The sequence below is a fragment of the Hibiscus syriacus genome, unplaced genomic scaffold, assembly GCF_006381635.1.
Source record: "Hibiscus syriacus cultivar Baekdansim isolate YM2019G1 unplaced genomic scaffold, ASM638163v2 tig00110429_pilon, whole genome shotgun sequence".
Taxonomy (NCBI): Eukaryota; Viridiplantae; Streptophyta; class Magnoliopsida; order Malvales; family Malvaceae; genus Hibiscus; species Hibiscus syriacus.
This window is the reverse complement of record NW_024062733.1, coordinates 10,956,043-10,969,367: the sequence shown is the minus strand read 5'-3', so window position 1 is coordinate 10,969,367 and position 13,325 is coordinate 10,956,043.

Here is a 13,325-nt window from a genome sequence, read left to right as displayed (position 1 = left end):
TAAAGTACAAGAAAATGATATAAAAATCTCCCCGTGTTTATTGACGACCACGGCCACAGCCACAGCCTCAACTAGGACGGAGGTAGGATAGGATCTCAGTGATATTCACCTCGATAGATTAGAGACAAACATTGACATCATGCATTTGCGTTTGTACGTCTGGGCGTGGGTCTTATGGCGGTGGTAGAGGCGCATTACGACATATGAATATGTGTTTGCCTCGTGGTATCATTATTCTTGGTGGAACGAAGTAAGGCGCTGTAGAAGTATAGTAGACAAGTCCATCAAATCCAAGTAACACTCATCTAGGCCATCCATAGAGAATGCGTAAAAGTTAATCGATAACATCAAAATTAACAATACGAGCAGCAAGATTAGTAATGTAATGACCAAGGATAAATGGGCGATTGGATCGAATGATGATCTCAAAAGCCTGGGCAAATCAAAAGCCCAAATTTACCTTTCGACCATTTAACACACACCAAAGAAAGAAAAGTTCAGTTTCACTCAAACCACCGGAAGAATCATTTCGGCCCGAGTACTTATAGGCTAAGAATCGGTGTATATATATATATCATAACACTGGGTCATGAATATTAACGGCCTTGGTTGTGCAAGGATTGAAAGGCTGATCGAATAAGCCGATAAATGTAGCTTATGTACAATCCGCGTTAAACTCCTGTGGTATCTCAATTAAAACGGTTAGATAATCATGACACGTGACATCCATCACGAATCACATGGCAGGGTTAAATTCAGAAATAGATATAAAAAAATAATGGTCACATCAATGAAATGAAATGAAAACAGGAGATACTAAATTAATAAATCGAGACTGTAAAAATGTGAACGAATAATATAACTAAAAAAACAAGTTCATAAAATGTGTCCACTTAATCCGTGAAAATAGTGTCCAACCTATCGCATCAAAGTAAGCCTAAACAACATCATGGATATGAAGATTTTTCAAATGTCAAGTTGAAAAGAATTACAGATGTGGAAGGGTCAATGGTATATTGATTCGAAATGAACCATCTAGTCTTTTTCAAAGTGCAAGTAGCCTTTTAGTCGTTCATCGACAGGAACTGCATAAGACCGGCCACGTCGGTTGTGCTTGAAATTTTTTGAAGCCGGTGTTTAACTTCCAGGAGGTGCTGGAAATACATTTGCGCTTCATGCATAAAACGGAGAGAAAGGCTTTTAACTTCCAGGAGTTGCTGGAAATACATTTGCGCTTCATGCATAAAACGGAGAGAAAGGCTACCCAACATGAAATTCTGGAGATAAATCGTCATCGGGTTCTCATGGGAAAAATCCAACAGAGAAATCCTATGTAAAAACAAAAGTGGGGTGGTACATCAGTAACGACTGAATCAAAATAGGTTCATAATTTACCTTTGGATTTTGTTCCGACTCTACGAATGCATGGCACAAGATCGCATTGTTGAGCGCCTCGATCGAAAAGATGAGGACGATGCCACGGTCGACATGGAGTTAAACAATGGAGTTAGTGACCGTGGGGTGATGACCAACAGTCATTACTTGGGCCACCGGTGTTGGGTCAACATGAAAAACGACTGACGAATGAAGGAGAAGCGGCTGGGGTGTGAAAGGGTTCAGGTGCAACGGATGAACACTTGGCATGCTGTTGACATCCACCACGACGAGAAGAAAACGATGAGGCTGGTTCTGAATTGTAAAAGACTTGTATAAATGCTAGGGCGGTAAATCGACGACGGCCAAGTAGAACCATAAGTGGAACGATCGAATCGTTGTTGGCTTGATTTTTTGTTCAGACCATTGTGAATATAGGGGCAACAACGCTTCAAGATCCACGCATTGGGCATTCAAACAACATTTATCATGGAGTTGCTAAAACAGTTCTTGATATGTCATTGGAGTAAGGTCAACTTGCCTTGATAGTGCAGTTGACTTTGGTTATGAGATGGAAACTTTGTTGATCTCCACTTCCTTGCTCCGTGAGGATGGTTTCATATGGGACCTCACTTCCCTCTATATTTCCTTGTTTGATAGTCGTCTCTACCATTTTTTTGGCCATCACGATATTTACGAAGCTCCCAGAAGTGATCACAACCAAATATCCGAAGAATGGAGCTTTGAGAGTATGCACAAAAAGTTTCCTTGTCTCATTTTCATCAAGGGGAGGATGAACTTGAACAACTACATCCTTTCATCGTTGTTCATATTGTTAGAATCTTTTGTTTTCTCCTTTCTCCATCCCTTGCAGTATTACACGATCTAGCCTCATCTTGTTTACATGTTTGTACTGCTCTAGGAAGGACTTAGCAAGGTCCTTCTAGGTTTTGATGTGAGACCTACTCAGCTGATTATGTCATAGATGGTCGAGCCTGACAAGCTCTCCTAGAAGAAATGAATCAAGAGTTGATCATTTTTGACATATTTGGTCATCTTGCGACAGAACATGGTCAAGTGTGGTGAAGGGTAGATATTCACATTCAACTTCTCGAAGTCTATAACCTTGAACTTGGGCGATAATATGAGATTCGAGACCAAGCTTAATTCCAAGGTGTCAATCCCATAGAAGCCTTCATCTCCTCTGACAATTTTCATTTGGTCTTCTAACTATCTGATATTTTCCTCTATTTTTTTAGATTTATCATCTTCATCAAAGTCTAGGACGTAGTTTTTAGGATTGCTATTGGGATTGGTCACCATGGCTTGCCCCCTGGTGGCAGAAGAATCTGCATGACACCCAAGCATAACTATTAATTATGGTGATGGGGCTCTTCTTTCTTTGACGGTTCTAGTTCCCGATACATTAGCACAATTTACACTAGCTAGTTTTTCTATCAGTTGATCAATCAGAGTATTCTGATTATTGACGATCGAGTCCAATATGGTCTGAAGACTCTGACTTAATTTGTTCTCCAAGTCTTGTTGTATCCTGGCAAAGTTCTCTTCAAGCACTCTCATTCTGGCTTCCATTCTTCATGCCTTGAATCGGGTGTTATGCATATGAAGTTGGTCTGGTGCTTTTCTCTTCATGGATAAAACGCTACTTTTTAGTCGTCATGAATGCATGGTGTAAAACTAGTTGGATTAAAATGCAGAATGCATGATGAATTCGAGGTATTGATCCAAAAAGTGCATGTCATGATAAAAAAACCTTCATAGGAACGAAAGTGTCATTTAAAAAAATGGCTAGAAACATTTAAATGTGCGTATTGTTGAACTCTAGGCAACTTCATCAAGTCTTCTCACTTCATTGGTCTTTGGTTGGATGTCATATCTTATTGCCCCAGTGTACTCTGCTGAGCCATTTTGTGGACTTGCTCCAGGAGCTACCGAATAACCACTTCACTTTCGTTGGGTCTGTTCTCTACTAGGTCCTCCATCGTATGGACTATATGAAGCTCGCTTGCTTTTCGTGATTTGAGTTCAATGTTTCGTGCCCCTCGGAAATGGACTTTCTGCTTTCCATATGTGTTGCAGATTCCAGAACTAATGCTCAAATTTCAACATATTCTTCTTGTTTGTGGAGCATATTTTGAAATTTTTTGCTTTTTCCCGTACTTTTGTCTGCCCCATATGTTTTGCAGCATCATTCTGCTCGATTGATGTGAAGCCAGCTGACATGGCCATCTCGTGGTATTGTCCTTCTTAATTGTGCCCATGTGTTTTAACCTCTTACACTACAACTACTTTGTCTATTAATGAATGACATCTCGAATTGTCATACATTTCAGGGATCAATGTCTCTATGCATATGGTGAAAAATAAAAAAAAAGTGAAAAAAAGTGAAAAGAGAAACAATAGGAAACAAGGTTAGTATGACAGATTAATACAAGTAGGCATTATAAGGATTCATTCTCCGCATGATATCTACTTGGCATGCAATAATTCCTACCTAGACATGATCTCTAGTTCCACAGGCTTTTTCACATAAATAGCCTAACCACATGAATTTCTAGTTCGTATGCTTTGAACTGTAAAATAAAAAAAAGAGGAAATAAAATGACACCATCTTAGGGTTTGTGTGAGATTTAGGGGTAGGCTTTAATTCTCCCGATGATATGGTTTGGGTTTTAAAAAGGGACCCGAGTTCTCCTTACTGGTGCCCCCGTGGGCTTTCCAGACCCTTGATCCTAAACCCATCACATGCTTATACGGATCGAGTTAAACTCGAGGAGACATGTTTCCCTATGTCTATATGAGGAATAAATTCCTATAAAGACATAAGGCATACAAATCTCAAGGGTTAGGATAGTCATTCACAGAGAATAAATTCTCACGAAGGCTCGCTTTCACCCCTACTTAAACGAGTTAGGAGCTCGGGTTTAGAGCTTTGAAGTACATGCCCTTTTATTTTTAAAAATGAAACTTAAATCATTAGAAAATGTTTAGTCCTACTATTTTTTTTTTAAAAGTCAAAGGTAAAAAGAAACGAATAAAAAATAAATTAAAGTTTAAACTTACAAATTTCACGGTAGAAGACGACCGTGTAATCAATTTTTGGCTAGGCTCTCTAACGTCTCCATTGGAGTCGCCAAACTGTCGCAACAGTCCTTCGGGTGGTTACGTCTCGACTTTGATGAAATGATGGAGTCGCCACTAACCTCTTTTGGAATAGGTGGGTAGGATACCTCGGTCTACGTCTTACCAGAAATTCATCGGGTTCGGGAGTCATTTACGATTGGGGAATGATGAACAACCCCGAACCACCATTTTGGTACCATATAATTACCAGATCGTCTTAAACACGAGAATTTCAAGTTTAAACAGAATTTAAAATTGAGTCGAGTCGTTTGCCTTTGACGATTATTTAAGAATTGGATGAGTTCCTTTGAAACAAAATGAAATTAATGTTAAGAAAATAAATGAGTAAAAATAAAATATAACAGTAATAAAATAAATAAAGATGTTGCAAAACAAAAGAAAATAAATCAGGGTACTAATTTAAAATAAATAAAATAATAATGTAAAGGATTAAATTGAAATAAAATTAAAATTGAAAGGTAAAATTATAAATGGTGACCAAAATGAATTACACGCCAAAAGGGGAGGGACTGCATAAAAGGTTTAAAAATTTTGTATTTGCACTGAAGTCCCTCGTATATAAAGCCACTATATCTCCTTTATGCTTCATTTGTAACATTCTTTCATAAAACAAAACCCCTCATATTCTCCAATTCTTTCTACTCTCTAGAAACAAAACCCCTCTCACAGGCCAAAATTTCTCTCTGACCATCACCTCGCTTGTCACTCCGGCCACCACCCACGAAGTGAAGTGTGTGTCTCCTTGGTACCCCGATGGTCTCACCTTTCTCGTTCGAAGCTAAGTAGCTCTCCCTCTCTTTTTCTCTTTGATTTTACATAATTTACAGGAGCCTTGGAGTTGTATTTCCTAATCTGAGTGATTCAGTTTCCTTCCCTTATCTTCGTTGTCACCATGATTTGCTTCTATTTTTTTATTTGCCCCATTTTGGGTTTGATTTGGTTGACTGTCATGGTTTTGTTGCCATGCATGAGTATTTTCATCATTGTATCGATTCTTATCGTTGTTACTTTGGTTTGCAGTCTTGATCCCAATTTTAGTCTGATTCGGCACGATTGTTATGATTGTCTGGGTTTGGGTTTTGATTTGGTTCTGGTTTCTTGAGAAAAATGGCTTGAACATTTTGGAATGACCCTCTACTTCGGTTTGTATGGTGCTATTTGTTGTTGAGTGGTTTTCACGTGTCGATCATTGATTGATCGGTGATAGTTGGTGTTCTTCTAGTTTTCTAGAATCTCCCAGTTGATTTTTCGGTCGTTGGATTGGGTCAGATCTAACGGTCCAGTATTGGCTATACTTTTGATGATATGTTTAGGGTTTAAAAATCGTAGCTCTCTTATGATCCTGGTCGTTAATCTCCATATTGATTTAACGATTGATGTTTGTGCGACACCAATGTTAAGTATAAAACCCTAGCTTCCTTGGACTTGCTTCTTGGGCTTGCCTGCCGGGTTAGGTAGACCTATCTGCTGGGCTTCATGGCCTGTACTGGACTTACCAATATTTTGAACTCTAAACTTTTATTCAGACCTAAAAAAATAATAATATAATAATAATAAAAATAAAAATAATAAATATATATGTATACTATATATATATTATATTTTATTAAAAACTATATATTTTCAAAAATTATATATATTATATATTTTTTTCAAAAATTATCCAATATATTTTTAAAAACTATATATATGTATGTATGTATATATATATGTATGTATATATGTATGTATGTATGTATGTATATATGTATGTTTGTATGTATATTCATTTTGATGTGTGAGTGATAAATCAGCCCAAAGAAAGATTTTTGCTCGACATGTTTTTATTATCAATGTTTGGTTATCGCACAAGATATCACTTAAGTTGAATATTTTGTCTAAAGATAAAATATTAATGGAGTATATGTTATCTTGAGATAAGGTTTAAGTGTATTCAAATTTATTATTATTTTGGTTATTTTCAGTTTACTTGAAAGCTAAAATTAAGAGAAATTGATTGGTTGACAATATTTTTATGGTTTTATTTGTATTTTTAATGCAATATATGCATATATTCAATGAAGTTTTTTCGGTTTTGATTGTTGATTATTAGAATATATATATATTTTGAAACAAATTAATTCATATTTTGGCTAAGTCTGATATTTTAGTTGATTTGTTGAAACAAAATGTCGTCAAAGTGATCTCTTTTGTGTAGACTAGTTTATTTAAATTATCAAGACGATTATGTGTTTCTTGTGATTCATGTGTTTATTAATTGGGCCAAAGGAAAGTTAATATTTGGCTGAATTTCAAGCAATATTTGTGGTAATAATGTAACATCATGAAATTAGGGTTAGTGACAAAAATGAGAATTTTTAAAATTTAGGGATCAATTTAGGAAAAATTGAAAGTTCAAGAATTTTAATAGGGATATTTCATTATTGGATGAAAGGGTAAATATGAAAGGATTTTAAACGCATTATGGTAATGTTAGCTTAAAAGATATTTTCTTCCTTTTATAAGAATGAAACACGTGGGTTTGGAGAGTTATATGAAACTCTTCTTTTTCTTCTTTCTTTCTTCTTCCCGTGTGTTCATGCTTAAGCCTCAAAGGTGAGTTTTAATTTTGATGGTTAATTCTTGAATATTTGAGTTGTGTTTTATTCTTTGAGTGTTATATAAGCTTAAGGAAAGTTTATATAAGCTTAAAACACCAAGAGGAAAGAAATAGAAAGGAATTTCTATTAAGAGTTAAGAAATTAACTTTTGTTATAAAAAGGTTTTTGAAGTTCCAAGAATGAATTTAACTTGTCAAAGGGTTAATTAAGAAGTTAGAGGTGATATAATTGAATTTAGAACATATGGAAAATTTAATGAAATTCTTTGATTAAAGAATTATGGTGGATTATGGGAGATGGTAAAGTGTTATAGTGTTATAATAAGGTTTATATATGTATAGATAAGTTTTAAGGTACAAGGAGTGATTAATAAGTAGAATTTGGGGTCAAAACAAGACATTTTCGTGCTCAAGATGTAATTTCTTGGCTGTGTGCATCGATGCACATTCAATGTGTACCGATGCACTCTCAAATAAATAAACAATGAATGCCATTAGTGCATCAATGCATAAGGAGTGCATCAATGCACCCCCTTAAAAATGAAAACATCGAAGGTGATTGGTGTACCGATGCATGGGTAGTGCATTGATGCACATGTTAAGGGATGCATCGATGCATGGTATAATGTACCGATGCACTTCAATAGGAAATGAAATAAATCTTTCTTTCAGTCTAAGAAATTATAGATTATAGTATATCAATGGAATACTAATAGTATAAATATATGATTGTGTAGACATCGATCGAAAACAAAGTTCGGATAGGTCTGCAGAGTAAGATACGCAAAACAAACAAGAGCTTAAGAGTGTTCATTGAGACCAGGTGAGTACATGATAGTAAGTGTACGTTATGTTAAGGAATTAAGACTTGCGATGAGTCTAATTCTGATATTATATGATATAAGTACTAAAGCATAAACATGTAGTGATATGGGGTTAGATATATGGTATATGAGTAAATGCATATGTCTAATTGTTGAATGTATCTTTATATATGAACTATGTAAATGCATGTATGTATGATAATAGGTCATGTGATCATGAGATATATGATAAAATATATGTGAAAATAATATGACTCATATGTGTCTCTATTAGAATGTTATATGATATGTTATGTATGTGAAATGAATGATATGAATACATGTTAGTATAATAAGATAGATTAGATGTTATAATTAAATGAAGGGGTTGTATGATAACAAGTATATGCGAACATGTGTTGTGAGATAAGAATCATGGCTATGAGCTATGTGAAAAGGAATTCAAGAAAAAGTGAAAAGTTATTTGATAAGTGAATGTGAATTACATGGAAATATGTTATGTGAAAGTGAACTATGTGCCTACGTGAATATGTAAAAAGATGAATAATAATGCCATGTTATATAATAAGAGAGCTATAGCTATAGTTGGTATGCCAAGAGTCGAGGGTCTACGTGGTCCTTTAGGATATAGTGGTCCTTCGGGACATAATGGTCATTCGGGACACAGTGGTCCTTCGGGACATAGTGGTCCTATGGGACAAATTCTACGCGCCCCTAGTGGGATTTATATGAGTTGTGGTGACAGCATTGTGCACAACCTCTATGTACTCACATACCTTAAGTTCTCAATAGTGTGCATGGGATTTGAAAAGAAATATAATTTGATATAATGATATGTGTGTGTCTCGTGAAAAGGTATATGTGATATGTATAAGTAATAAGTTAGGATCATATGATAGTAATGGTAACAAGTGCATATGTGTAATGGTGATACGAGATGTTATATGGTTATGCATGGTATGATCATAGTACTTACTCATGTATTGTTGTGTGTTGAAATTATATTATATGTTTATGTTCAATATATGCTCATATAATGGAATGAAATTAATGACAATGAAATAAGTAAGGATAAACATGTTAGTGATGAGTTCAATAGGTGTATAAGTATAATGTGTATTACATAATATGTTCATACAATTGTTAGTTTACCTTATATATTTACATGTCTCACTAAGTCTATGACTTAGCGTGTAAGTGTCTTACATGTAGGTGTGGATCAATCAAAAGATCAAGCTTGGGATCCGTAAAGCAGCATATCTCTGTGCAAAGTTCATATCAGAAATATTTTTGTAAAATACATCGTGTCATATAATTTAGTATGTTGGCATGTAACTAAGTCACTAAATATGTACGCTCTGATGGAGTCTGTTAAAGTTTTTGACATGTTTATGTAAAATAATTTCTTATAGAATAGAAGTTTTAAATTTTCTATGGTTTCTTTTATAAAGTATATGCTTTGACTGGTCAATGTGACATCTCGGACTCGTATCCGGGTGGGGTACAGGTTGGGGTGTTACATTTAACGGTATCAGAGCTAAGATTTAGCCGATTCTAGGCTTAAACTCAAGTGAAAAGTATTTTGAAAAGGTGTACATACCAATAAAAAGTGAAAGTTTCTGATCTGATAGTCATGAGTATGTTGTCTTCTAATAAAGTTATATTGTTATGTATTTGATGTCTGATCGTGAGAGTCCTCGCACTGAAAGGAGAAGTAATAGACCTGAGGGTAGCAGCAATTCACCTGCCCTGGCCAGGCATGGTGAAGAGCGAACACCACCAGTAGTACTAGTGAGAGATCAAGGGATATTTTTCGAGACGTTAAATGATGTTTTGTCGCATTTTTAACCCTCTGTGGCCTCAGCTCCTCGAATGAATATAGCTAAAGAATTGAAAGGTTTAGGAGCACCTGAGTTTAAGGGTGAAGCTGAGGAAGATCCGATTGCTGCAGATCTTTGGTTGAACGATGTTAAGATTATGTTGGATAGGCTCCACTGTTCTAATTTGGAGAAATTAGATGGAATAGTTTCTTTGTTAAGGGGACAAGCTAGAATATGGTGTATCAATGTCACCATGAGATTAAGAAGTGATCAAGTGACTTGGTTATTCTTCTTGGAAAAATTCAATCGTAAGTATATTGGTGACCAATATATTAGACAGATGAAGCAAGAATTTCTGAAATTGAAGCAAGGGAATTATACAGTGTATGAATACGAATGTGAGTTTAATAAGTTAAGTCATTTTGCTACTGAGCTTATTCCGACTGAGAAGGATGTATGTGACTGGTTTGTGGATGGTTTACACCCTAGGCTAAGAAAGTTGCTGATAGCCTTGAATTTTTCATCCTTTCAAGAAGTGGTTAATCGAGCTAAAGCTTTAGAGAGAGCTCAGAATGAAAGATTTAAAGAACAGAGAGTTCAGAAGTATAAAAGGATGGGTGCTTCGTCAAGCTCCTCTCCATCCAAGAAAAATAGGGAATGGGATCCTCCAACTCAATATATGTTGGAATCATATGTTTTTATTAATAGAAGATCAAATCTCAGTCAGTCAGGCAATGTTCATATGTGGAAAGAATCATAATAGTAGAGTAATCTCTGGAGCTTTTTTTAGATGTGGAGATGTTGGACATTTTATTCGAGATTATCCACTTATGACTGAGGAGACGATGCAAAGAGAATGATCTATTACAGTACCTCAACGAAATAGAGATAGAGGTCATAGAAGGAATCGATCTGAGTCATTCACTCAACATGATATGCAACTACCTGCCCAAGTTTATAATTTAAGGACTGATGAAGATTTTGATGACCCAGATATTTTGGCAGTTAAATTTCGATACCATGGTAAAATCGTTTGGTTTTAATATTTGAGTAGAAGCAAGAAATAATGAATTGTTAAGAATTAATAATATATGATTTCCAAGTAAATAAGTTGTATGAAGGTTGTTTATAGAAGGAGTAAGGAAGATATTTATATTGAGTATCGAAGGAGAACTGTATATGAGTAAAGGTTAATAGTAAGGGTAAGATAAGAATTATTGAGTATTATAAAAGATTGTTCATCTCATGGTAAAGTGAAAATTCGAGGATGAATTTTCTTTAAAGGAGGGGAGATTTGTAATATCCTGAAATCAAGGTTAGTGACAAAAATGAGAATTTTTAAAATTTGGGTATCAATTTAGGAAAATTTGAAAGTTCAAGAATTTTAATAGGGATATTTCATTATTGGATGAAAGGGTAAATATGAAAGAATTTTAAGGGCTTTATGGTAATGTTAGCTTAAAATATATTTTCTTCCTTTTATAAGAATGAAATACGTGGGTTTGGAGAGTTATATGGAACTCTTCTTTTTCTTCTTTCTTTCTTCTTCCCGTGTGTTCATGCTTAAGCCTCAAAGGTGAGTTTTAATTTTGATTGTTATTCTTGAATATTTGAGTTGTGTTTTATGAGTGTTATAGCTTAAGGAAATCTTATATAAACTTAAAACACCAAGAGGAAAGAAATAGAAAGGAATTTCTATTAAGAGTTAAGAAATGAACTTTTGTTATAAAAAGGTTTTTGAAGTTCCAAGAATGAATTTGACTTGTCAAAGGGTTAATTAAGAAGTTAGAGGTGATAATTAAATTTAGAACACATGGAAAATTTAATGAAATTATTGATTCAGAATTATTGGATTACGGGGAGGGTAAGTGTTATACTGTTATAATAAGGTTTATATATGTATAGATAAGTTTTAAGGTACAAGGAGGGATTAATAAGTAGAATTTGGGGTCAAAACAAGACATATTCGTGCTCAAGATATAATTCTGGGTAGTGTGCATCGATGCATCTTCAATGTGTTTAGATGCACTCTCAAATAAATGAACATCAAATGCATTTAGTGCATTGATGCTTAAGGAGTGCATCGATGCACCCCCTTAAAAATGAAAACATTGAAGGTGATTGGTGTACCGATGCATGGGTAGTGCATCGATGCACATGTTACGGGATGCATCGATGCACATGTTACGGGATGCATCGATGCATGGTATAATGTACCGATGCACTTCAATAGGAAATGAAATAAATCTTTCTTTCAGTCTAAGAAATTATAGATTATAGTATATCAATGGAATAATGATAGTATAAATATATGATTGTGTAGACATCGATCGAAAGCAAAGTTCAGATAGGCGTGCAGAGTAAGATACACAAGGAAAACAAGAGCTTAAGAGTGTTCATTGAGACCAGGTGAGTACATGATAATAAGTGTACGTTATGTTAAGGAATTAAGAATTGCGATGAGTCTAATTCCGATATTATATGATATAAGTAGTAAAGTATAAACATGTAGTGATATGGGGTTAGATGTATGGTATATGAGTAAATGCATATGTCTAATTGTTGAATGTATCTTTATGTGTGAACTATGTAAATGCATGTGTGTATGATAATAGGTCATGTGATCATGAGATATATGATAAAATATATGTGAAAATAATATGACTCATATGTGTCTCTATTAGAATGTTATATGATATGTTATGTATGTGAAATGAATGATATGAATACATGTTAGTATAATAAGATAGATTAGATGTTATAATTGAATGAAGGGGTAGTATGATAACAAGTATATGCGAACATGTGTTGTGAGATAAGAATCATGGCTATGAACTATGTGAAAAGGAATTCAAGAAAAAGTGAAAAGTTATGTGATAAGTGAATGTGAATTACATGGAAATATGTTATGTGAAAGTGAACTATGTGCCTACGTGAATATGTAAAAGGATGAATAATAATGCCATGTTATATAATAAGAGAGCTATAGCTATAGTTGGAATGCCAAGAGTCGAGGGTCTACGTGGTCCTTCGGGACATAGTGGTCCTTCAGAACATAATGGTCATTTGGGACACAGTGGTCCTTCGGGACATAGTGGTCCTACGTGACAAATTCTATGTGCCCCTAGTGGGATTTATACGAGCTGTGGTGACAATATTGTGCACAACCTCTATGTACTCACAAACCTTAAGTTCTCAATAGTGTGCATGGGCTTTGGAAAGAAATATAATTTGATATAATGATATGTGTGTTTCTCTTGAAAAGGTATATGTGATATGTGATATGTATAAGTAATAAGTTAGGATCATATGATAGTAATGGTAACAAGTGCATATGTGTAATGGTAATACGAGATGTTATATGGTTATGCATGGTATGATCATAGTACTTACTCATGTATTGTTGTGTGTTAAAATTATATTATATGTTTATGTTCTATATATGCTCATATAATGGAATGAAATTAATGACAAGGAAATAAATAAGGATAAACATGTTAGTGATGAGTTCAATAGGTGTATAAGTATAATGTGTATTACATA